Source organism: Belonocnema kinseyi, chromosome 9, assembly GCF_010883055.1.
Source record: "Belonocnema kinseyi isolate 2016_QV_RU_SX_M_011 chromosome 9, B_treatae_v1, whole genome shotgun sequence".
NCBI lineage: Eukaryota > Metazoa > Arthropoda > Insecta > Hymenoptera > Cynipidae > Belonocnema > Belonocnema kinseyi.
In genome coordinates this window covers 15,458,582-15,484,368 of record NC_046665.1, presented here as the reverse complement: position 1 = coordinate 15,484,368, position 25,787 = coordinate 15,458,582, and the positions used below count along the sequence as shown (strand labels likewise).

The following is a 25,787-nucleotide window of genomic DNA, read 5'->3' as shown; positions in this document are numbered from 1 at the left end:
CTACGATTATAATATCTTTGCTCTCCCTACCGAAAAGAATCTTTGAGTATATACTAAGAATTCTTTAGGTTAAAGAATCTCAAAGAAATTCTCCGCAGGCACTCAGGTAGATACTTTTAAAGGTCCAGGAAGCTCGTTTAAATGGTCTGAAGACTTTAAAATATCCTTTCCGAAATTGAAATAAGAATACGATCATAAATAACAAGCAGAGATGCTATCTCAATAGAGTAGCCGACACTCAAGGATCCTTTGTTAAGCTTTCGGAATCTACGGGTTTCGATGACTTCAGATATCTAACTTTTTTTTTTAATGCTTAAAATTGGAATTAATAGCACGTTTCTCGTAAATGAAGTGAGATACGCCAAAAAAGACAACATTTTTTAATTCAACTAGAAAATTGTATATCAGTATATAAGTTATAATTATAAATAAGTATAATGAGAAAATTCATCAATTAAAAAAAAGTGTTAATAATTTGAAGAGAAATTTAAAAAGGGAGAGCGGATTAGCCACGATCAACTACTGTAAATAACTTTGTCCGCCCCGTACGTGACGAATACAAAAGGAACATTATATTACCGTCGCACCACTCTTAAAACGACCACCAAAAAGGATCTTGAAAAGGACCCAAATCTCTCAAACTATCTTCGAGACTATTTTGTTTCAAATCGACTTTGTTTATAGGCTCAAATGGGCCATGCTATTTCGCTAAAGAAAACTTAGAGATTTCTTTCGATAGGGCTAACCCAGTTAATCGGATCAGTCTTCCCATCGAATGAAATTAGACGGAGATGTTAGATCGTTTTGAAAACGATCGACTACAACTATCTGGTTCTATCTTATGTATCAGAAATAGAGAGGTAATATTCGCTAATTAAAAACTCCTGACTCCTCGATTGTCGACAATTACCTTCTCTTTCTGATCCTTTAGATAGAAAGAGATCGTTGCAGTCGATAGTTTCCAAAGCGATCGTACATCTCCGTCTAAGTTCATGCGATAGGAAGAGAGATCTAATCAACTATATTAGAGGGCATCGGAATCCCACCCCTGTCCACCACTACGTATTTAAGATTTTAAGGGCGCTTTCATACGATTGCAGTTCAGCAGATTGCGTGCAAAAAGTTTACAAGAGTGAAAGAGATAGATAACAGATCAGACAGTTCCGATCTCTTTCAGTCTTGGGGACTTTCTGCATGCAATCTGCTGATCAGCAATCGTGTGAAAGCGCCCTAACTTGACCACGCAACTGTCCTAAGTTGATCAGTTCCCTATATCTCCGGGGCAGCGCTAGTTGTCCCATCACTCTTTGTTATTGTATAGAAAGAAATGGGAACAGCTAATGTTTTTAAATTTTCCTAATGAATAAAATGTTATTTTCATGAAAAAAAATTTAATTTCAAGAATTTTGTATTAAAATTAAAGAGAAAATATTAATTATAAGATCGTGCAATATTTCTGGTAAAGTGGGATATATCGGGCAGAATACGTCAAGTGTTCCCACCTAAAATTAATTTTTTTTATCGGATTGAAACTTGGCTGGAATATAGTCCTAGTCGTCCTACATTAATCCATCAAACCATAGGTTAAGTTATCAAAATCTTTTCAATATATAGGGGCCTAAAGTTTTTACTTTTTCACGCGTTCGTTCACCTCCCTCCTGGAAATAATCGATTGGACCCAATTGAAAACGATTGGAAACATTTTAGAAGGTAGGATGGCGCCAATATTTTGAAACTCAGGCACAACCGTACATAGAATTTTTAAATCTTGAAAAAATGTGGTTTCAAAATTTTTTTGTACGATCAAATTTCAAATTTTCAACTTTTTGACCAAATTGAAACAGTTGTTATCATAATCTTGTAGGGCTTTCAAAGAGCAATGTTTTTCTTCTCCAGACTTTTTTTCGCATCATGCGTTGTTTGGCCTTAATTGTTCATTTTAGTTTTTTTTTTTTTTTTTTTGATTTTGAAAATGCTATAACTCTAGTAAATTTTGAATCTCCGAAAAAAGTCATTGAAATAAATTGTTAATTTTTTTGAATACTCTAAATAACCATACAGAGAATTTTTGATTTTTTAAAAAAGTGGTCTCAAAAATATTCAAAATGTGCCCACTTTTTGAATTTTCATCCAAAATGGCTAACTAACGAACTTGACCTTTAGTTTAAGACACTAAACGAGTGTACCAAAGGGCAATCTAATAGATTAATTTTTTCAAAAGTTATCGTGTTGATAGGCAGACATACAGACAGACACATTCGTAAAAACCTGTTTTTCGGATTCAGGGGGTCTCAAAACGTGGACATTTGACAAAAACTGGGGGGGGGGTCAAATTTTACACAAATCTAATACCTTCTCTGATGAGAATGTAAAAAACTTATCCAAACCTTTTAAGTTTCTAGCAATATAAAATTTTTTTAGTTTATAAATAAGTTTGATTTAAAATTTTTGAAAATTTATAGTTTCAAATATTTAAGATATTCAATTGTGAATATTTCAAATAATTTGGGTTGCATTGCCTAATCATCAAATATTTGAATTTTAAAGGGTTGAAATTATTAATTGTATAGTATTAGATTCATTTAGCTGTTATTAGGGTCACAACTGAATTGAATGCGTGCGGAATTCATTGCAACAAATGGTTTTCCTTCCATAAGCACAGATATTTTTTAAATTCTCTTCTTTCTGAAACATTGTGAGCAATGGCCAAATATTTGTGTAATTTTTGTCAAATTTTCTATTTAATAGTCTGAATAAATTTTTATTTTTGGTCTTTATATCCAGTTAGCATTCTCATAATTTCAGAAAATATTGCGTAACCGTATGGACGTTTTTCGACATTGTAGCATATCAAAGAATAAGAGTTTAATTTTAAATTTACAATTTTTTTAAAACTTTGAGTTTGAAATGCTAAAATTAGGAAATAATTAAGTTTAAACGCAAGGACTTCAGAAGACTGAGTTTTTAAATTATATTTTTGAAGTCTCTGCATTTTTACTAATTCAAATCAAGTCGAAAAGAGATTAAATATCAAAAGTCTTTAAAAGACTAGTAATTTTTACATATATTAGGTACTGAACGTTCGAACTCGAAAACCCTGTTTTAAATGTTTTCAAGGAATATTTAGAACGTTTAGTAATCAGAAAACTTCCACTTCGGTTGGTTTAATTTTCAATTTTGTTTTAAATACTTCAAATAACAACATTTTGAGCTTTAAAAACTTAAACTTTGAATTTTATTGACTGGTGCAAATTTTTTTTTATTCAAGAAATGATTCCAAATTTTTTCTTCGATTCTAGTGGCTACCTTGCAAATAATAGAAAAAGTTAGTTTTACGTCAACATTAGCGGTGAAAGTGAAGTTATACTCTAAGGATTACCGAATATAACATCAACAACATTGATGTAAATTTACTTTTCAATTTAGAAAGAATTTTGTCCATCATTTTCAGTACTTATATTTCAATAAACTAAAAATTTAGAAAGTTGAGTTAATAAAAACTTTTTTTATTATAAGATAAATTTATGTATTAATAATTGCGGATAATTAAAAATTGAGACCTCTTTCTGACAAAAAAATCTTTTATCTCTAATGTTATTATTTTAATTGTTTAAATTTATTCAAGTATAACTGCCTGGCATTTTTTAACAATAAAATATTACTTTAATGGATTTTATGAAGTTTTGTGTTTCTAAATTATTCGATTACTTTTTTTTCAATCTTAACCGATTTTAAAACTTATAACCATTCATAAAATTTTCACTAAAATGAACAATTTAAGATACAAAATGAACTTTTTTATTTTCATCATCTACCTGATTTTATATTTTCAACATAAAATACTATTATCACATTTTTTCTTAGAACCACTTTTATACGGTAAGAATTATTTACAGAATTTTTATTTACTTTTTTCTATGATATATACCTTTTCAAATTTATATTATTCCAAAAAAGTAAATAACTGTCTTGAAATAATTCCCGACAGACAAAAGTGCTGCCATCACGTAACAAATTCCAAGTGCCCGATGGGAAACAATAATTGGAAATGCAAAATGCTCAATCGTTGTCAATTGTTTTGGCACAATAGAGAAACACGATTCGGAACGATTCGATGTTAGTTATATTGTTTCTTATCGATCTCAAATTATTATTTCTGGAAGGGCTTCACGTTAGGGTACATTTTCACGGAGACGTGTTTTGAATTAATCGTTGAATTAATTTGACACACCGAGTTCTTATCTAGCTTATCAACTAATCAAATTTTCTATAAACCAACAAAAAAGTTAGAAATGATTCTGATGAAAAATATTAATTCCACGATTAATTTCAAACAGGCCTCCGTAAAAAGGTACGCTTAGTGTAACTTCTTTTAGGATGATCCGATTGGACTTTTATTATAGTGTTTTGGAAAGCTCTTTTCGTGTACTTTAAGTCTATTATAACGACATATTTCTTTAAATTATACAGTAAGGACGTTTACTGTGTAGTCATAGGGAATGTAATGATATAATTAATATAATATAATTTAGATTGTGACGCTCGAGGGTACCACGTTTTAAACTTCCGCAGCGCTCGGGCACGAATCCTGTCAGGTCTAATGTGCCCTAAAATTATATTTTCTGCATGCCTTCGTCGAAAGTACGTATCTTCAGCATCAACTTCAAGGCAGATAGCTTAATATTTGTGCATTGGTAACATTACACGCACACCAGCTGTAACAGCGGGAGCACAACATTTTATCCGGCATACCGCCACATGTCCGTCAGCCAGCAGAGTCGCTAACAGTGGTCAATCTAATAAACGTACGAACGGCAACCAATAAAGCGCACAAAGGGCCTGCCGAAACGTGATTGTGGTGGGAAGGGGACCCACAGTATAGGGTGGGTTCTGAACCACCATGAGCAACAGCTTTAAGTACTCAGAGAAAACCTTTTTCTCTAGAGGTACCAGTCCCACGAATCTTCGCAGATGAACAACTCCCTTCCTAGGCTACTATTCAACGCATGGGCCGCCGAGGCTCTTCCAGGGTGCGAGGTGGGTATCGAAGACGCAAGCCGACGGGGCATGGGTTCAAAGCCTACGCTTTAGCCCCCACGACCATCGTCCAACTCCTTGCACGCGTAGTGTAATTATACTACTAACTTTTTTGAGGTGATTATCTGTGCAGAAGTATATAAATTACGTAATATATTTTATCTCAAACCTTTTATTTTATTCAGAACGGGCGTAAAAATCTAAATTTGACCAAGAAAAAATTTGCGACTGATGAAAAAGCACTGAAAACGCACTGGCGAACGGCACTGGGCAGCCAGTGCGTTTTCAGTCGCTGTTTGTGCTGATTTTCAGCACCTATCCCGCACTGAGAAGTGGTGGGACGGTCATATAATGTTTCTATTTTATTCGTCACGTACCAGGCGGGCAGAGTTATTTAGAATACCTGGCCGCAACCAAACCGACTCCCGTTTTAGAATTGTCTTCAAATTATTAACACTTTTATTTAATTTCTGAATTTCCTCATTATACATATTTATAATTATAACTTACCCTGGCAGGCCGAAGGAACCGAAAGGAGCCTCTACAAAGTACCCTTGAAGACCCCACTGAGTCCCCCTTCGGTTCCTTCTTTAAAAACTCAAAAACAAAAAAACAGCAAGATCAACTTTTAAATTGTTGAAATTCGGATTCTACGTTAAAATTTCCATTAAAAACTCATGGAGTAATCGCAATACTTTTTCTTGCAGCGTTAAAAACTTTAAAACATAAAATACCTGACATTTACATGGGCTGAAGGCGGCTTCAAGTGCATCTTCTTTTAGTAGCACTTAATAAGCGTTCCGTCGGTAACTTTAAGAATTTTGTCTGGATGCTAGCGTCGCGCAGTGGAAACCTCAGACAACAACGGTGCGATGCAAGTGAGAAAATTTTATTTTTAAACTTCGCGGGCAACATACTACTTGAACTATTATGGATGCGCTTGAAGTCGCCTTCAGCAGAAGTTAATGATATTTTTTTTTAATTTGTAACGCTGCAAACCAAAATTATTGCGATAACTCTGTGAGCTTCTACTGGAAATTTTAAGGTAGAATCTGAATTTCAACAATTTAAAAGTCAATCTGGCTGTTTTTATTGCGTTTTTTAAGAAGGAGCTGAAAGGGGACTCAGTGGGGTCTTTAAGGGTACTTTGTAGAGGCTTCTTTCGATTCCTTCGGTCCGCCATGGTATATACTAATATACTACTTTAAAGTTGAATTTAAAAATGTTGTCTGCTTTGGCATATCTCCTTCTATTTATGAGATACGTTATGTTTATTTCCATTTTAAACATCCAAAAGAAAAAGTTAGATATCTGAAATAATCGAAACCCGTAGATTCTGAATTTCTAACCTTCTCGTAGATAATTTCAGAATTTTATAAACTTTAAATATTTATTTTTAATCCCTTTCAGCGGGTCTACTTGGTAGCCTAGTCGCATTGGCATAGGTACACCGATTTTCACTAACAGTATAGTATATACTACTAACACACCTTTTCAAAAATCTCACAGACTAGATTTATTGGGTGAAATAGCCTTTTAAAAATTTTAATGGACACTTTAAGGGGAACCCAGGTATGGGAAACTAGCAGTATAGGTAGTTCTGAAGAAATAGCACTGAATAGGCACTGACCAGTGCGGTTTCTTTTTCTTTTTCAGTGCGTTTTCATCGGCTGGGTCAGGGGCGCCAACCCCGAAGGGGGCAGGTCGGGCGGCCACCCGACCTGTTTTGAGGGGGGGGGGGTCCTGAATATTGGGAAATATTTTGTGTAAATATATTTATTAAAAACGCACGAAAAATAAAGGAAAATAATTCAGTAAAGAAAGAGAAATAAGACAGAACGTACACAAATCCATAATTCGCACGATTATCGTATCAACAGGTTTGCGAATATTACATATGAGAGCACCATTTCGTAAGTATCTTTGAATTTTTAAAAGTATAAAAATAATGTTTCTAACATATCCCTTTCAGGATGCCAGCATAAAGAAAACGGGTACAAAAAATTAATTTTTTCGATTACAACAAATATATTGTAGAAAAAGATTGATTAATACATTTTTCCAAAACATTTTTTATAAATTCAGTACAAACTTGTGTAACTTACACAACCACACAAAAAAAGTGTGCGCATCTGGTAACAAGACACACGTATTCCTATGGATTTTGTGGCGCTGAATTCAAATTCGGTAACAAAAATCACCCATCACGTCATGGTTGAGCCATAACCACAAAAAATGACGAAAAATCATGCACTGAGGCAAATAAATTTCAATTTAATACCAGTGATGCAAATTTTCACATCAAAAACATGGCGGCTGAACTTTATTATTGAACTACACGTAAAGCTCTGAAAGCATATTTTCCCAGTAGCAAATGTGTGCTACATCGAATGGGTCATCTCGAGCCTAACCTAGAAATAAATCTAACCTAGCCTAACCTAACCTCACGAAACACATTTGAACTGATTGTGGTGTCCCGTTGTGTTTGCGGTACCGTTTGAATCAGCTTGGGCTTAGCCTGCAAAGAGGTCAAACCTATCCTAACCTAAAAAAACCTGACCTAACCTAACCTAACTTAACTTCACGTAACACAATTAAACTCATTGTGTTATCCCGTTGTGTTTGTGGTACCGTTTCATTCAGCTTCGGCTTAACCTACATAGAGGTTTAACCTATCCTAACCTAACAAAACCTGACCCAACATAACCTAGCCGAATGAAATTCAAACACACGTGTAGCTATGGCGTACGCTTCGTACCCTCAGTGCATGATTTTTCGTCATTTTTTGAGGTTATGGCTCAACCATGACGTGATGGGTGATTTTTGATACCGAGTTTGAATTCAGCGCCCCAAAATCCATAGGAATACGTGTGTCTTGTTACCAGATCCGCACACTTTTTTTTTGTGTGGCTGTGTTATTATCAGGCCAGCCATGTGCTCGAATCTATATATAATTTTTGAACCCATAATATTAATTTTAATTATTTTTATATTTTCAGATCACTTTCGAGTCATTTAAACATTTCTCTTATTTCGATCTCTATATTTTACAATATTATAAAAATAAAAACTAAATAATGAATAAACGCTGTTTCCTAATGTTTTAAAAACATTGAAAGTTTTTCAAAATATTGTAAAAGGACAATGATTTAATTGAGTAATATTTAAGATATTCTCGATCCATTCTCTCGCCACTATAGGAAATCTTTAACCCTCAGTAGAAGTTTATACTCCTCGGGGTCAGTGCCGCTGAGTAGAGCTTTAAGTAATTTTGAATAACTGATAAAAATAAATCATTCAAGTCCTGTGTTTAATATTTATGCGAAATAATATATTAGAGTTTCAATTTTTAATTAATTACTTTTAAATTAAGCTCAAAGAAAGTCCTTTAATTTTAAGTTTAAAATGTTGGCGTGCTATTCACGTATTTCAAGCATTTATTTGTTACACAAGTGCCTTAGGAAATAAATGTGTTTTCACGCTCTAGTTTTTTTTTGCTCATCACATTCTTTTTTCTCAAGCAGGGGGGGGGGGGGCTGTCTGAAAGAGATCCGCCCGACTTGTTTCAAATAGGATTAATGCAACTGGGAAGGATAACGTGAAGGTGAAGAAATGCGTGAAAACTGCAGGACCCTGTATATTGTCAACCGGTCCACTCTTCCACCGGTCCGCTAGGGTATATCTTGAACGTTTCATAAAATGATAATTCATATTTGTTCCTCTGAAAAATTTATTTTTTAAAAAAATTTACTTACTGTTTAAATTATTTTTAATTCTGTTTACTTATTTTCATATTGCATGTTCATAAATAAAAATTTAATAAAATTTCAATTACATTATATTCATTATATTCAAAAGTGTAAGTACTCGTTAACTCTCAAATAGTGAATTTAAACGTGCACAAAATTGCTATTATAATTTAATAACACAAACATTATGTATTATGTTTTCAGAAATAATAAGGATTATATTTAAATTTATTTAAATGTATTATATAAATTATGTAAATCGCTCGCAACACTGTTTTGAAATATAAAGTGAGTAACATTGTATTCGGACGTATAGACACAGCCCATGCCGCCTTTCCTTTTTTATCTTCTGTTTACCTTTTCTAGTATCAACCTGGAAAGGGAAAAAAGAACTGGAAAAGGGAAGAGGGGTGGTTTATGCTCGAAAATATAGACCCAATGCACAACCTTTCCTACTTTCCAGCTTCCCCTTTTCTACGTTAAGTATGATATAATAATGAAATTATGAATACATTATGTGTATAAAATTGGGAATTTGTTGTTATGACTGGATTTTTAATTGGGTTAGAGTCAGGTACGTAAATAGCATTTCTGTCAGTTTTCTTAAATATTAAATAAAAAAAATCCTCGAAAATGTTCTTCCCCCGCATTTTTCATTTAGAATTCATTAAATAATAACAAGCTTTTGATATTTTTTAAAGTTAAAGGATCATAGGGGAGAAGCCGCTATTCTATAGTTTTACCTATATTTTTTCCGAAGGATTATTGAACGAAAGAAAGAAAACTTGTCGAATATCCGGGGTGTTGCGAGATCCTTCGACCAATAAAATGTTGAAAAATCGAAAAATTTTGCGAGAATACGTTGCGAGATGGAGAAAAAGTCAGACAAAATTGACATGCCCAGTGTGTCTTGTAACTGCATTTGTAATCAGCCACCAGGCTAGCTACCAACTTTACGACAATGCAAAATTCATATTTGTAGGGATAATAATCATTTCGTCAACAAATTTGTTGATTTTTCAACATTTTATTTATCCGAGGATCTCGCAAAACCCCAGATATTCGACAAGTTTTCTTTCTTTCGTTCGCATCCCTGGCGGACCGAAAAAACCGAATGGAGCCTCTACAAAGTACCCGTAAAGACCCCATTGGGCCCCCATTCGGTTCCTTTTAAATAACTAATTTGAAAACAGCAAAATCAACTTGTAAATGGTTAAAATTCGGATTCTACGTCAAAATTCCCTATAGAAGATCATTGAATAATCGCAAGAGTTTTTTTTGCAACGGGAAAAAGTTTAAAAAACTATAAGACGCATAACGCCTGTTGACTGCTGCATTTCAAACGCATTATCTCTAAGCAGCAGTCAACAGGCGTTATAGATCTTATATATTTTTTTAACTTTTTACCGCTGCAAAAAAAAGTATTGCGATTACTCCGTGAGTTTCCAATAGAAAATTTAACATATAATCCGAATTTCAACAGATTAAAAGTTGATCTTGCTGTTTTTTTAGTTTTTTAAAAAGGAACTTAATGGGGGCCCAATGGATTCTTAACGGGCACTTTGTAGAGGCTCCATGCGGTTCCTTCGGTCTGCCAGAAAAATCCCTCGCAAAAAATCTATATTGAGTCAGTGCCATACCTATAAAAAAAATAATTCAAGGTTGGATTTAACTAACACCCTTAACGCAAAAATCTTTTGTAGTTATAGGGTGGTGACTTAGGAATAAACTGCCGAACAGTATTCGTAATGCACGTGCAGTATTTGCATTTAAAAATATGTTCTCTGACTTTCTAAAATCTATGGACCCAAATGGGGAATCTTACATAACGACTTTGTGAGGATCTTCACTTGCGGTCATTGCTAGAGAGATTGTTCAGCAACCTGGGTCGGAGCAGTGTTGCAGAACGAACGTGTTATTTACATAAATAACAAGAGAATTCTGGGTCAATCTGAAAATTCTCTATCTCTCCCCCACATTACTCCTTTCCCCACCAAGTGAGTCACGCCTACCCCGAAAGGGAAATGGCTTAATGGTGTAATAATAAAAATAATAATATGGGTACACCTTTGTTCAATTAGTCTTTATATTGTTTTCTCTCTCTATTATATTCAGTTCCATTACTTTTTTTTATTCATTTAAGTTGCACATATGCGCGCGCGCGAGGTTTGTTAAAAAAACAGGTGACGTTTCCGAGGAACCCGCACGGAATGTATGGGAAAATTGTCTTTCGGTGGATTTGGTTATAACTTGGTAATTTTGTAGATTTTAAGGGCCCAATAAAATATCCATTAAAAATTTCAAAAAAATTAAAATAAACAGTTTTCACGGTCTACGTCGCCAAACGCTCAAAGTCATAGCATTAGATACATCCGTATAGCATTGAAAGCAAAAACGACGATAAAATCAGTATCACGCATTAAAACGTGATAAATATTACGTACCTAGCCGTAACCAAACCAACTCCCTTTTTAGAATTTTCATCAAATTATTAACACTTTTGTTTAATTTATGAATATTCTCATTATACATATTTATAATTATGACTTATATACTAATATACTAATTTGAAGTTGAACTAAGAAATGTTGCTTGTTTTGGCCTATCTCATTTCATTTATGAGATACGTTATATTCATTCGAATTTTAAACATCCAAAAGAAAAAGTTAGATACCTGAAATAATCGAAACCCGTAGATACTGAATTTCTTACATTATCATAGGTAATTTCAAAATTTTACAAAATTTTAATTTTTGATTTTTAATTCCTTTCAGCTGGTCTACTTGGTATCCTAGTCACATTGGCATAGGTACACCGATTTTCCCTAGCACTATACTATACACTACCCAGTGGGCACCGAGACGTCCTAAATACGTCCTTAGAATGTAACTGTATGTCATATGCTTTGACGTCTTTAAGACATCCTTTGGATCTTTTCATGTCTTAAAAGGTCCTCAGGACGTACTTAGGACGTCCGCCGAAAGACGTATATAATATAATAATTTAAAATATATCTGTAAATATGGTAATATTTGAAGAAATTATTCGATTGGATTCCCCTTTAACAGAATTTATAAGGATATGAAAAGAAGGAACGAGTTCGTTATCCAGCCTTTTTAAAAGAAATTTTAAAGTTAGAGCATTTTGAAAATTTTTGAGACCACTTTTTAAAAATATTTTTAAATTCTTTCAACAGTTTTCTTTATAGTAGACTAAAATACGAACAATTCATTCCAATGAATTTTATTGATAAAATGAAAATGACCAATGTCATAGCATTTTCAAAATCCAAAAAACCAAACGAAAATGAACATTTCCAGCCAAAAAAGCGTGGTAGGGGAGAAAGTCAAGAGAAGAAAAACGTTACTTTTTCGAGGCTCTACAAGATTTTCCATGCAACTTTTTGAATTTTTATGAAAAAAATCGAAATTTCAAATTTTGATCGCAAAAAAAACTAATAAAAAGGCAATAACTCCATTTGGTAGAAAACAAAACAAGATACGAAAAAAGATAGATTGACAAGAACTGTACGCCTAAAAAATAAGAGCAAATTTTTTAGGAATTACTTTTTGGTAGGATAAGTAGTTTTTGATTTATTTTTGAAAATCAACATTTAAAATAAAACAATTGTATTTGAGTACAACGATACATATATCGATAAAATATGTATTTCAAATAGAATGAATTTTTTGTGTGAAAAAGTAACTTCGCTACTTTTAGTTTAAATTCGAGTCTCTTATAGAAAATTAATCTTTATGATTTATTTTCTATCGGAAGTCCATATTTACAGATTAAAAATTCTTGTTGAAAAATTTACATACTGGTTCGAAAATTCAACTCTGGTTAAAAATTTGATTGAATTACTTTTGGTTAAAAAATTATATTTTTCAGATAAAAAGCATATATTTGTTTGAAACTTTCTAAATTTTGTAGAAAATTCGTAATTTTTTGTAGAAATCTGTTAATATCTGTTTTGATACAGTATTTAGAAATTCAGAATTTTGTTGAAAATTCGTCATTTTTGGTAGAAAAATAAAATTCTTAATTGAGATTTTATCTTTTTTGCGAGGATTCTATTTTAATGTGAAAATTCCTTTTTTGGTGAAAAATTAATTCATTTAGGAAAAAACGTCGATTATACAATTTTTGATAGAAAAATGATATTTACAAAAAAAGGATCTTTTTTTGATAAAAACATAATTTTTTCAAGAATCTTTTTAAACAAGGAATAATATATTTGAAATTAAACATTGATCTTTTTTAGTTGAAAATTCAACCATTTGTTTGAAAATGCACATATTTCGATGAAAATTCGTGTTTTTGGTAGGAAATTATTTTTCTTGGTTGAAAATTCATCTGTTTGTTTGAAACTTCATCTATGTATTATCAAATTCATCTATTTTAATAAATTTCAACTAATTTGTTGAAAATTTAATTGCTTGTTGTAAAACATTCATTCTTTTAATTCATTTATTCATATTTTAAATCTATCTTTTTTAGTTGAAATCTCCAATATTTGTTTGAAAATTTATCTTTTTGATTGAAGATTCAACTATTTTATTAAAAATTTAACTGCACAACTTTAGGATGAAAAAGTATATTTATAATTGAAAATTAATCTTTTTAGTTGAAAACTCGTCTTTTTGGTAGGAAATTAATTTTCTTTGTTAAAATCTTATCTTTATAATTTAAGATTCAACTATTTTTTATGTTTATTAAAAATTAATGTCTTTAAGAAAAATTTTCATTATGTCATTGTTGGTTGAAAACTAATCGTCTTTTGTGGAGAATTAATTTTATGGGTAAAAAATTAATCTGTTTTGTATTATTTTCAACACAGATGTCCAAATTCGATTTTTTATTGTCATATATGGGAACAAAACGTCTCGCATAATTTACTATAAAAAAAAATGTTATCACTGAGAGATTCTGCTAAATAATGTATAGAACCAGCTTGATTTTAAGTGAATTCTATCTTATTCTAAATACTTTTTATAATTTTGTTCTTGGCTTGAATACTAATTTAGTTGAAAACAATTTGCATCTGTATAAGGTTTCTTACAATTTATAATAATAAATTTCGTACGAACAGATTATCTGAAAAATAAAAAAAAAGGAATCAAATAATCACAAATTTAATATAATTACATATACGTAACTGAAACAATAATTTGTAAAAAACGCTATCGATTGAAAATTGTTTCATTAAATAGAAAATTGATGACAAAACTTTGTCGACGACATTGGTATTGTTGTCTCAATTTTACTTCTTTAAAATAAAATGATGTTTTAAAATTACTGCAAGATTTATCAATAGTTCTTAATAAAATTAAATAAAATTTATATTTAAAAATAAGTAACTTTCATTTTTCTTAGTTCACAACTAAGATATTAATAAAAAAAATAATGCTTCCAATCATAAAACTGCGTACCTACAAGATATTGCGTACTTTTCACAGATTTAGTAAAACTCTCTGATGAAGGCCACCATTGTGTACTGAAACGTTTGAAATAACTTAATTAGTTTCAATTCACCTGACTTTATTTTTTCATTTATTTAAACAAATTTCTTTAATAGAAAATTAATCTTTGTGACTGAAAATTCATCTTTTTTGATAAAATTTCTACGGTTTGATTCTGCTAAATAATGTGTAGAACCTGTCTGATTGGAAGTGAATTATATTTTGTTCTAAATACTTTTTATAATATTGTTCTTGCATTGAACATTAATTTAGTTGAAAATTCTATTATTTGTTTTAGAACATTTTTTAAATAGAAAATTAATCTTTGTGTTTGAAAATTCGTCTTTTTTGTTAAAACTTTTACTATTTCGTGTCAAGTTCATCTGTTTTACTTAGAATTTAAAATAAGCTGTAAAAAATTTCATTTTTTTCATTGAATATTAATTTTTTTAAACTAAATACTGAATTATTCTATTTTTGTTTAAGATTTGATATTTTTAAATGAAACTTCATCTTTTTAGTTAAAAATTATTTTATGGGTGAAAACTTAATCTGTTTTTTATTGATCTTAACATAGATGTCCAAATTTGATTTTTTTGCCTTAGATCGGAAAAAAAACGTGGTGCATAATTTACTATAAAACAATTTCAATCGCTGAGAGATTCTGCTAAGTATAATGTGTAGGACCTGCCTGATTTTAAGTAAATTCTATTTCATTTTAAATACTTTTTATAATATTGTTCTAGCATTAAAAATTAATTTAGTTGAAAATTCTATTATTTGTTAAAAAAAAAATTCATTAGAAAATTAATCTTTGTGATTGAAAATTTATCTTTTTTGTTAAAACTTTTACTATTTGGTGTCAAGTTCATCTTTTTAATTAAAATTTTTAATAACCTATAGAAAATGTCATTTTTTTTATTGAATATTAACTTTTATGAATTAAAAACTGAATTATTCTTTTTTGGTTAAAAATTTGATATTCTTATTGAAACTTCATCTTTTTAGTTAAAAATTATTAGTTAAAAATTAGATAAAAATTGTTGGTTAAATTAATAAAATGATTGTTTTCAGTACAGCGATACCTAAAGTAGAACTTTTTAGCGTGTGCTGTAAAATTTGTACTTTGGGTATTTATTGTATTTATTAAGTGGGACAATGCTCGGGGGGGGGGGGGATTAAAGCGTAGGCTATAGACCCACTATGCCGACTTGCGAGTTCGATTCCCGCCTCGCACTCTGGAAGAGCCTCGGCGGCTCCGGATACTCGTGGGGCCGGCACACAGTGGGCTGAATCGGCAATTTAACTAATCAAAATCACCTACATGTTATATTTTTACATTTAGATCAGAAAAGGTATTAGATTTGTGTAAAATTTGACCCCCCTCTCCCACAGTTTCGGCCAAATATCCAAGTTTTGAGACTCGCAGAATCCGAAAAACAGATTTTTACGAATTTGTCAGTCGAAAGAAAAATTAGCTTTTTTTCTATATCAATTTTTTAAATTAGAAACTTTATGAAAACTTCTGCAAAATTCATAATTTGTTGATCAATTTTTGTGATTTTTTTATACAAATTTAATAAACAAATGCATTAGTGGGGCATCTGTCGACGGAAAAATTCTATTTTATTTCGTCGTCAGACTTTTAATTTAGATCTTCATGATAAATTCGGCAACATTCATGATGAGTTGATATATTTTATGATTTAAAAAGAAAATTTAACAAACAAATGCATCGTTCGGGCATCTGGGCATGGAACAATTTGTTTTTTTCTATGTCAGTCTTTTTAACGGGGAACTTTATAATGATTTCAGCAAAATTCGTAATTGGTCGATAAATTTTATATATAAAAAAAACAAATTTAATGGACAAATGCAGTATTCGCGAGCATCTGTCGATCAAATTTTTTTTCGATATCCTAATTAAAAATATTGCCATAGAAAAAAAACGAATTTTTCTGTAGAAAAAAGCCTGATTAATGCATTTCTTGATTAAATTTGTTTAAAGAAATCATAAAATTTATCAACTTATTATAAATTTTGCTGAAATTCTAATAAAGTTCCCAACTAGAAAGAATGGCATTAAAAACCCTGAATTTTTCTGCCGGGAAATGCCCGAATAATGTATTTGTTTATTAAATTTGTTTTTGAAAAATCATACGATTAATAAACAAATTATGAATTTCGCTGAAATTATCATGCAGTTATAATATTGGAACATCCTTAGCTAATATTACTGTATGAAACTTAGGCGATTTCAACACTTTCCCTGTTATTGACGAGCACCGGGAACGTCAGATAGATCAAATTGCCACTTTTTTGTCATATTTTTTTATATATTAAAAAATTCATAACCTAATTAAAAAATCAGGCTCGACAGCATTATCGAGGGCGGAGCACGAGATAAATATATTATCGACTCTTACAGTCACGCGTCCTAAACACGCTCAAACTTGCGAGCTAAGTTAAACAAAAAGCGAAAAGGGGACATTTTTTAATTATTATTTTTAATCTTAAAATCAGTAACTTCATTGATCCCATTCTCGATTAAAATGAATGTCGGTGTATCTAAAGAACATAAATAATTAGCAAGAAATTGAATATAATTGTTCCAAACAAATTATATCAACATAATGTCAACATCATGGGATTTTTGCTTTCAAAGTATATTTGTTAGTTGAAATTGCTTAATTTTATCTACACGATTATATTTGATCATCAACATTTGTTGTCTGGTTTAATTTTTACATTTTATACACAAATTATATAAACAAATCCATAGTTTAGGCATTTATTGGCAGAAAGTAATCCTTTTTCTTTCTTAGTACCTTAGGATTATAATCATAAAAATATTTAATGATAAATATTGGTCATTCGATATTATTTGTTTATTTAAGAAGCAAATTTTATAAACAAATGCATAGTTTGGTATTTTACAGGCAAAAAGTAATAGTTCTTCTTTCTAATCCTCTTCAAATTATACAAGTGGTAATGTCTAGTAACAAAAAATTGTTAATATCATTTGTTTATTTTATAGACAAATTTTATAAACAATTTTATAGTTTTACCATTTATAGATAGAAAAGGTCGTTTTGCTTTCTCATTGTCTTTAAATAATTATAGTGGTGATGTTTGGTGCTGCAGACTTGTTATTCGATATGATTTGTTTACTTTCTAAACAAATTATACAAACCAATGCATAGTTTAGGCATTTATTGACAGAAAATAATCCGGTTTCTCTCTTAGTACCTGTAATTTATATTAGTGGTAATATTGAGTGATAAAGATTGTTCATTCGATATTATTTGTTTGTTTAGTAAACACATTTTATAAAGAAATTCATATTTTGGTCACATATAGACAGAATATAATCGTTTTTCTTTCTAGTCGTCTTCAAATTATATAAGTGATAATTTTTAGTGTTAATAAGTTTTCGTTTGATATTATTTGTTTATTACATAAATAAATATTCAGAAGAAGCTGCAGAAGCACATAATAAGGATTTAAAGCGGTTCAAAAAATGCAACACGCGAAAGTGCTCTCGAATATCGACCAATGAAGATTTAATAAATAAGCTTCTGGTATCATCTGAACTATTAGTTGCACTTTTAAAGAAAAAATGGAGCAAGAATGAAGTTGAAATGGATCCTGAAATTATTGAAATGATTGAAAATTATAACTTGGAAGCTAGTTTTTCTTAAAACCTACAAAACATTTACAGTGATATTATCTGAGGACAGCAGTAAAAAATAAAAAGATTACTTTTTGTCTACAAATGGTTAAACTATGCATTTGTTTATAAAATAAATAAATAATATCAAATAACAAATCCTCATTATTAAACATCACTAGTAATATAATGTGAAGGCGATATGAAAGAAAAACGTTAAGTTTATGTATATAAAAGACCAAACTGTCCATTTGGTTATCAAATTTATTCATATAACAAACAAATAATATCGAACGAGAACTCATCACCACAAAAAATTATCACTTATGTAATTTGAAGACGACTCGAAAGAAAAACGATTACATTCTGTGTATAAGTGACTAAAATATGCATTTGTTCATAAGATTTGTTTATTAAATAAACAAATGATATCAAATGACCAATCTTTATTACTCAATATTTTTATAATTTTAATCTTAAGGTACTAAGAAAGATAAACGGTTACTTTCTGCCAATAATTGCCTAAACTATGCATTTGTTTATATAATTTATGTATAAAATAAGCAAATTAAACCAGAAAGCAAATGCTGAAGATCAAATATGAACGTGTAGATAAAATTAAGCAATTTCAACTTACAAATATACTTTGCAAGCAAAATTCCCATGACGTTGCCATTATGTTGATATAATTTGTTTAGGACAATTATATTCAATTTCTTGCTAATTATTTATGTTCTTTAGACACATCGACATTCATTTTCATCGAGAATGGGATCAATTAAGTAACTGATTTAAACATAAAAAATAATAATTAAAAAATTTCCCCTTTTCGCTCTTTCTTTAACTTAGCTTGCAAGTTTGAGCGCGTCTAGGGCGCGCGACTGTAAGAGTCATAGCTGGTTAGTGTTTTATGCTGAGAAGTGCAACCAACCTTCAGCAGTGTTGTGTTAGAGTTAGATGGGATTTCATACGTTCACAGTGGAAAAAATAACATTTTTGGTTCAAAATAACGTACAGCCCACAAATATTGCGTGATTTAAACAAAACAAAGAATTGAAGAAAGCTGTCAAAATTTCTAAGGGAGTTGTCGAGCCTGATTTTTTAATTAGGTTTTCTATTTTTGATAAATAAACAAATATGACGAATAAGTGTCAATGTTATCTATTTGACGTTCCCGGTGCTCGTCAATAACAGGAAAAGTGTCGAAATCGCCTAAGTTTTGTAGAGTAATAATAGCTAAAGATGTTCCAATCTTATATAAGTATTCAACAACAAAAACTTGTGCAATCAAATTATTTGTTGAAAAATTGTTTTCTATGATTTTACATGATTATACATTTTTACTAGTTATATTGCAAGAAATTTGAATGGAAATTATATGATATCAAAAAAAATTTCTCACAAGATTATAATTCTTTATATTATAAACAAATTTAATAAACAAATACATTATTCGGGCATTTGTCTGCAGAACAATTTGGGTTTTTCAATGCCAGTCTTTTAAGTTGGGAACTTTATTAGAATTTCAACAACATTCATAATATGTTGATCAATTTTATCATTTCTTTAAATAAATTTAATCAACAAATGAATTAATCCGGCATTTGTCTACAGAAAAATTAGTTTTTTTATATGGCAACATTTTCAATTAATATATCGAAAAAATTTTTTTGATCGACAGATGCCCACGAATACTGCATTTGTCTATTAAATATGTTTTTTAAAAAATATATAATTTATCGATCAATTATGAATTTTGCAGAAATCATCATGAAGTTCCCCGTTAAAAAGACTGACATGGAAAAAAACAAATTGTTCCATTCACAGATGCCCTAATAATGCATTTGTTTGTTAAATTTGCTTTTTAAATCATAAAATTTATGAACTCATCATGAATGTTGCCGAATTTATCATGAAGATCTAAATTAAAAGTCTGACCTCAAAACAAAACAGAATTTTTTCGTCGACAGATGCCCCACTAATGCATTTGTTTATTAAATTTGTTTTAAAAACGGACAAAATTGATCAAAAAATTATTAATTTTTCTGAAGTTTTCATGAAGTTTCTAATTAAAAAAATTAACATAGGAAAGACCTAATTTTTCTTTCGACACACACATTCGTAAAAATCTGTTTTTCGGATTCAGGGGGTCTCAAAACGTGGATATTTGGCCAAAGATGGGGCAAAAATATAACAAGTAGGTGATTTTTATTAGTAAATTGCCGATTCAGCCCACTGCGTGGCGGCCCCACGAGTCACCGGGGATGAACCCTTGCTAAGCTAGTGTTCGCCGCATGAGCCGCCGATTCTCTTCCAGAGTGCGAGTGGGAATCGAACCCGCAAGCCGACGTAGTGGGTCCAAAGCCGACGCTTTAACCCCCACGAGCATTGTCCCCAGAGTTGCCAGATCGAGCCTGAAATTTACCCCCACCATATCTACCGTTTGGGAGCCGCAAAACAGAAGGTACATGATTACCACTGTGAGTTCATGTGTAAGCCGAAAATGCACGATTCGACTTCGCGGTTTCTGCGGTACGATGATTGCCGATCTGAAAGCTTCGGAAGACTTCGGTGGTCTTCTATTTATATCTCGATCCCCATTTGAAATAAATGGAAGAAATTGGCGAATTTAATGTTTCGCGTGATTCTTCATCTCATGCATAAGTCGATTTTGAGGTTATGTTTTTCAGGTGTATATTAAGTATGAATATTATCACTGTTATGTAAATTATGAATGATAATACCATAATTATAAAATATAACATTAATTTTAATTAATAGTTGACTGACTTTTAATAGAAATAGTTAAACTTTCAACTGAAACAATTAGTTTTCTGTGCCAAAAAAATTTCTTAAATTTTTTTTAAATAGAATATTAAAATGTTTAAACAAAAAGTTGAATTTTCATCCAAAAAGCTGAATTGTATACTAAAAAAGGCATTTTTAATAAAATACATGAACTTTGCACAAAAGAAATTTATTTTCCACCAAGTTGAATTTGCTCTAAAAAAATTAATGCTTAATCATAGTTAAATTTTCGACAAAAAAGATTAATTTTCTTGTGATTAAAAGAAATTACTCTTTTAAGAAAAACAAAAATCCTATAAAACAGTTAAATTTTCAGAAAAGAAATCTTTTCAACTAAATTGATAAATCATCAACCAAAAAAACTAAATTTTTAACAAACCAGTTCCACTTGCAACCAGAAAAATTGAAAAAATATTTAAAATTCTTTGAAATTGCTTTAAATTATTGAAATTAATTAAAAATTCCTTGAAATGTTTTAAAACTTACTAAAATATTTAAAATCCTTTAAAATCTCTTTAAATTTCGCAAAGCTCTTGAAAATTCCTTGCAATTTTAAAAATACTCTAAAATATTTTAAATCCTTTAAAATCTCATACTAAATTATTTAAATTAATTGACAATTCCTTGGAATCTAATAAAATATCCTATGACGTATCAAATCCTTTAAAATCTTATATTAAATTACTGTAATCAATTGAAAATTCCTTGGAACCTTTTAGAATACTCTGAAATATTTCGAAATCTTCAAAATCTTTTGAAAAATCTTGACATCTTTTAAACATTTTTAAGGTACTTTGAAGTTTTTTAAACAACCTTGCTATAATTATTAAAATTCTTTGAAATTTTTTTTATTTATAAAAATGAATTAAAAATTCAGTGAAATCTTTTGAAACATCCTCAAATATTTAAAATCAAAATATTTTGAAATATCTTGAAAGTTCCTTGAAAATTTAAAAATACCCTAAAATATTTCAAATCTTTTACAATCTCATACTAAATTATTGAAATGAATTTAAATTCCTTGCAATCTATTAAAAAATCCTAAAATATATTAAATTTCATATTGGTTCACCGTAATCAATTGAAAATTCCTTAGAACATTTAAAATACTCTCAAATATTGCAATACCTTCAAAATATTTTGAGATACCTTGACCTTTTTTTGAAAGATTTATAAGTGACTTCTTTAAAATTCTTTGAAATTCCTTAAAATTTGAAAAATAGGATAAAAATTCCTTGACATCTTTTAAAACATCCTCAAATATTTAAAATCGTTAAAAATCTGTTGAAATATCTTGAAATTTTTTAAAGCTTTTGAAAATTCCTTGAAATTTTAAAAATATCCTGAAATATTTCAAATCCTTTAAAATCTCATATTGAATTACTGTTATCAATAAAAATTCCTTGGAATCTTTAAAATCCTCTCAAATTTTTCAAATCCTTCAAAATATTTTGAAATGCCTAGGACTTTTTTTTAGGATTTCTAAATTACTTTGGAATTTTAAAAAATAAGCCTTCTAACATTTTTTGAATTCTTTAAAGTTCATGTAAGTTTTAAAAATAAATTGAAAATTCCTTGGCATCTTTTAAAACATCCTCAAATATTTAAAATCCTTAAAAATCTTTTGAAATCTCTTGAAATTTTGTAAATCTTCAGATTGAAATTTAAAAAAGACAAAAATTTTAAAACGTTGAATATTAAAATGTTTGTAGATTAGAGTAATGAAAATGAGATCAATAAAATTCAAAGCTGATTAAAGCATTCAAAATTGAATGTTCAAAAAGTTCAACTATTAAATCAGAATAATTTTCAATTCGATGGGATGCAAGTCTTCAAATTTGGAATTTTACACTTGGAAGTTTGTTTATAAAAAATTAGAAATCATAAATAAATTGAAAGCGCTCAAAATTTAAAATTATGTTAAAAACAGTATATGGATTTATAATTATATACAATAATGTATATTTATATTTTCCTCTTTTCCACACCACCGCAGAAATTTTAAATTCCTGACAACAGAAATTTTAAATTTCTGACATTTTATAATCAGAATTTTGTAAAGCATGAAGTTTTATAATTTTGAATCTGAAGTTTTGAAAAATTTCAAGAGATTTCAAAAGATCTGTAAGGATTTTAAATATTTGAGGAAGTTTTAAAAGATGCCAAGGAATTTTCAATTGATTACAGTTATTTAATATGAGATCGTAAAGCATTTGATATATTTTAGGATATTTTAATAGATTTTAAGTAATTTAAAAATTATTTTAATAATTTAGTATTAAATTTTAAAGGATTTTAAATATTTGAGGAAGTTTTAAAAGACGCATTCATGCATTTCTCAAAGTTTGAGACCGATTTCGAACGTTCAAAAAATGTCGGGGTTCAGAAAAAAGATAAAATAATTTTCAGTGACGTTCCTACAAAAATGCAGTACCTAAACGTACTTATTGTACTCTAATACATTTTCCAAAGTTTCAGATTGATATTTTACTTACAAAAAAAGTTGTTAGGTTCAAAAAAACATTCAATGAACTGATAAAGTGAGGTCGGTAATATAGGTATCTAGCTGTGTCACATGCCCTTAAAAAATTTGTAAGGTTTTTAAATATTTGAGGAAGTTTTAAAAGACGCCAAAGAATTTTCAATTGATTACAGTAATTTAATATAAGATTTTAAAGGATTTGATATATTTTAAGGTATTTTAAAATATGCAATGAATTTTTAAGAGCTTTGAAAAATTTCAACAGATTTTAAAGGATTTCAACTTTTTTAGGATATTTTAAAACATTCCAAGAAAGTTTCAATTAATTTCAACAATTTAAAGCCATCAATAATTGTTTTAGTTGAAAGTTGAACTATTTCTATTAAAAGTCAGTCAACTATTAATTAAAATTAATGTTATATTTTATAATTATGATATTATCATTCATAATTTACATAACAGTAATAATATTCATATTTAATATACACCTGAAAAACATAACCTCAAAATCGATTTATGCATGAAATGAAGAATCACGCGAAACATTAAATTCGCCAATTTCTTCCATTTCTTTCAAATGGGGATCGAGATATAAATAGAAGACCACCGAAGTCTTCCGAAGCTTTCAGATCGGCAATCATCGTACAGCAGGAAACCGAAGTCGAATCGTGCATTTTCAGCTTACACACGAACTCACAGTGGTAATCATTCACCTTCTGTTTTGCGGCTCCCAAACGGTAGGTACGGTGGGGGTAAATTTCAGGCTCGATCTGGCAGCTCTGATTGTCCCACTTAATAAATGCAATAAATACCCTAAATACCCGAAGTAAAAATTTTAGAGCCCATGCTAAAAAGTTCTACTTTGGGTATCGCTCCACTAAAAACAATAATTTTTAGTACCAAGTAAATGCATTTAATTAAATCCTATTTCTAAGCATCAAGAAAATATTATTTAACAGAAGTAATTTTCATTCGAATCGGACACATATCTTTTGTTGATCTGAAGAAATGAATTCTTTGACTGTATTTGCTTGATTGAAATACATATTCCTGACATTTAAGAAAATGATTTTGTCGATTCAAAAGGTCTCGATTAGTTGAAATGTGATCAGTCGTTCAAAAAAATTTGGTATACTTCATTCAAACAGTTCGGTTCTTGGAACTGATTCGGATGCATTTGAATCAATATTTTTTCCATACTTGAATCAAGAACTTAGGTTTCTTTATATAAAAAATAATAATTTAGTACAAAATAATATTAACTAAATTTAAAAAATATTTATTTTCCATAGAGTTCATGCATTTATAGCAATGGAGCATTTATTTAGATGAAAAAGGTATTGTGTTAACATAAATATTTATTTTTTCAGTAAAAGGAAATATTTAATTTCATTACTAGAATTAAATTATTCATAACAAATAAACATTTATTCCAGCGAAGTAATTTTTTGTTTAAAGTCAAAAAATTAATAATTTGGCGTCATTTGTTCACAGTAAAAAGAAAACCTTAAAATTCAATTTAACTCACTTTCAGGATTGCCTTAAATTCATTAGCTAACGTAATTTATGATATTGCGGTAAGCGTAAAGTCATCCTATCTTGACGGATAGTAATTTGAGGTGGAAATTGAACGTAAAAGCCGCATGACTGATAAAAATTTTCATATTATGTGTGTAATAGCAGAAAGTCTGTAGCAACGGAGATAAATTTCATCAGATGCGGGCGGAACTCGCATTTACTTTTTTTAATTCAGTCTACTTAATACGAAAATTCATCTCGATCGCCGTAATCTCTGCCACGACTGCCTGAATCTCCGCATTATAGATATTTACTTTAGTCCGGGGGCTGGGTATGATCCCGTATGCACTAAGACCGCCAAAGCTGAAAACCCTCTATTCTTATGTATTTTGAGCCCCTGAATCCGAATCCACAACTTAATTTTTCTAAAAATGCGTACAACATTGTTTAAATTGCAATTGTTTAAACAAATTATGAAAACGTCGTTTTTTCGATTCGGAAATTTTTTTTAGAAAATATGGCTCATTTTAAGAAGAAAAGGTCTCTAGTAAAATTTTCGTAAAATGTATATTTCAAAAGATATAAATTTTTGAAAGTCGGAAATTTGGCGTTTTTTACTAACTTTCAGCGTTGATTACTTTTGATCTACTGAACATTTTTCAAAATTTCAAAAACGTAGGCATTCTTTGAATCTTACTCTACAAATTGGCATAGATTTCCATTAGCGCAGCTCTCTGGAAGTTGCGTTTTTTGCGATCAACAATATGGCTCTCTTAACAATCGAAACAGTACTGTATACGCTTTTCGGATGATATCGAAAATTTTATTATTGCAAATTTGTCTTCATGTATGTAAAGGAATTCACAACAGTTAAGTATATCAACTATTAGTATCGTAATAAATGTAATTACTATAATAATTTATACAATTATTATAATATTTACGAACATAATCATGACTATCAGCAAGTAAATTGTTTGAATGAAAAGGCAGATATTTTAAATCCTCTTATGTTTGGTTATGAAATGAAGGATGAGACATTGATACCTAAAAAAATACAC

General features: G+C 29.8%; 1 protein-coding gene across 9 annotated transcripts in view; it reads right to left on the bottom strand.

Annotated features, from left to right (window-relative positions):
• The window catches only part of LOC117179929, a 1,200,486-nt gene that overhangs the window by 627,174 nt on the left and 547,525 nt on the right, over positions 1–25,787 (bottom strand). The window lies entirely within an intron of this gene.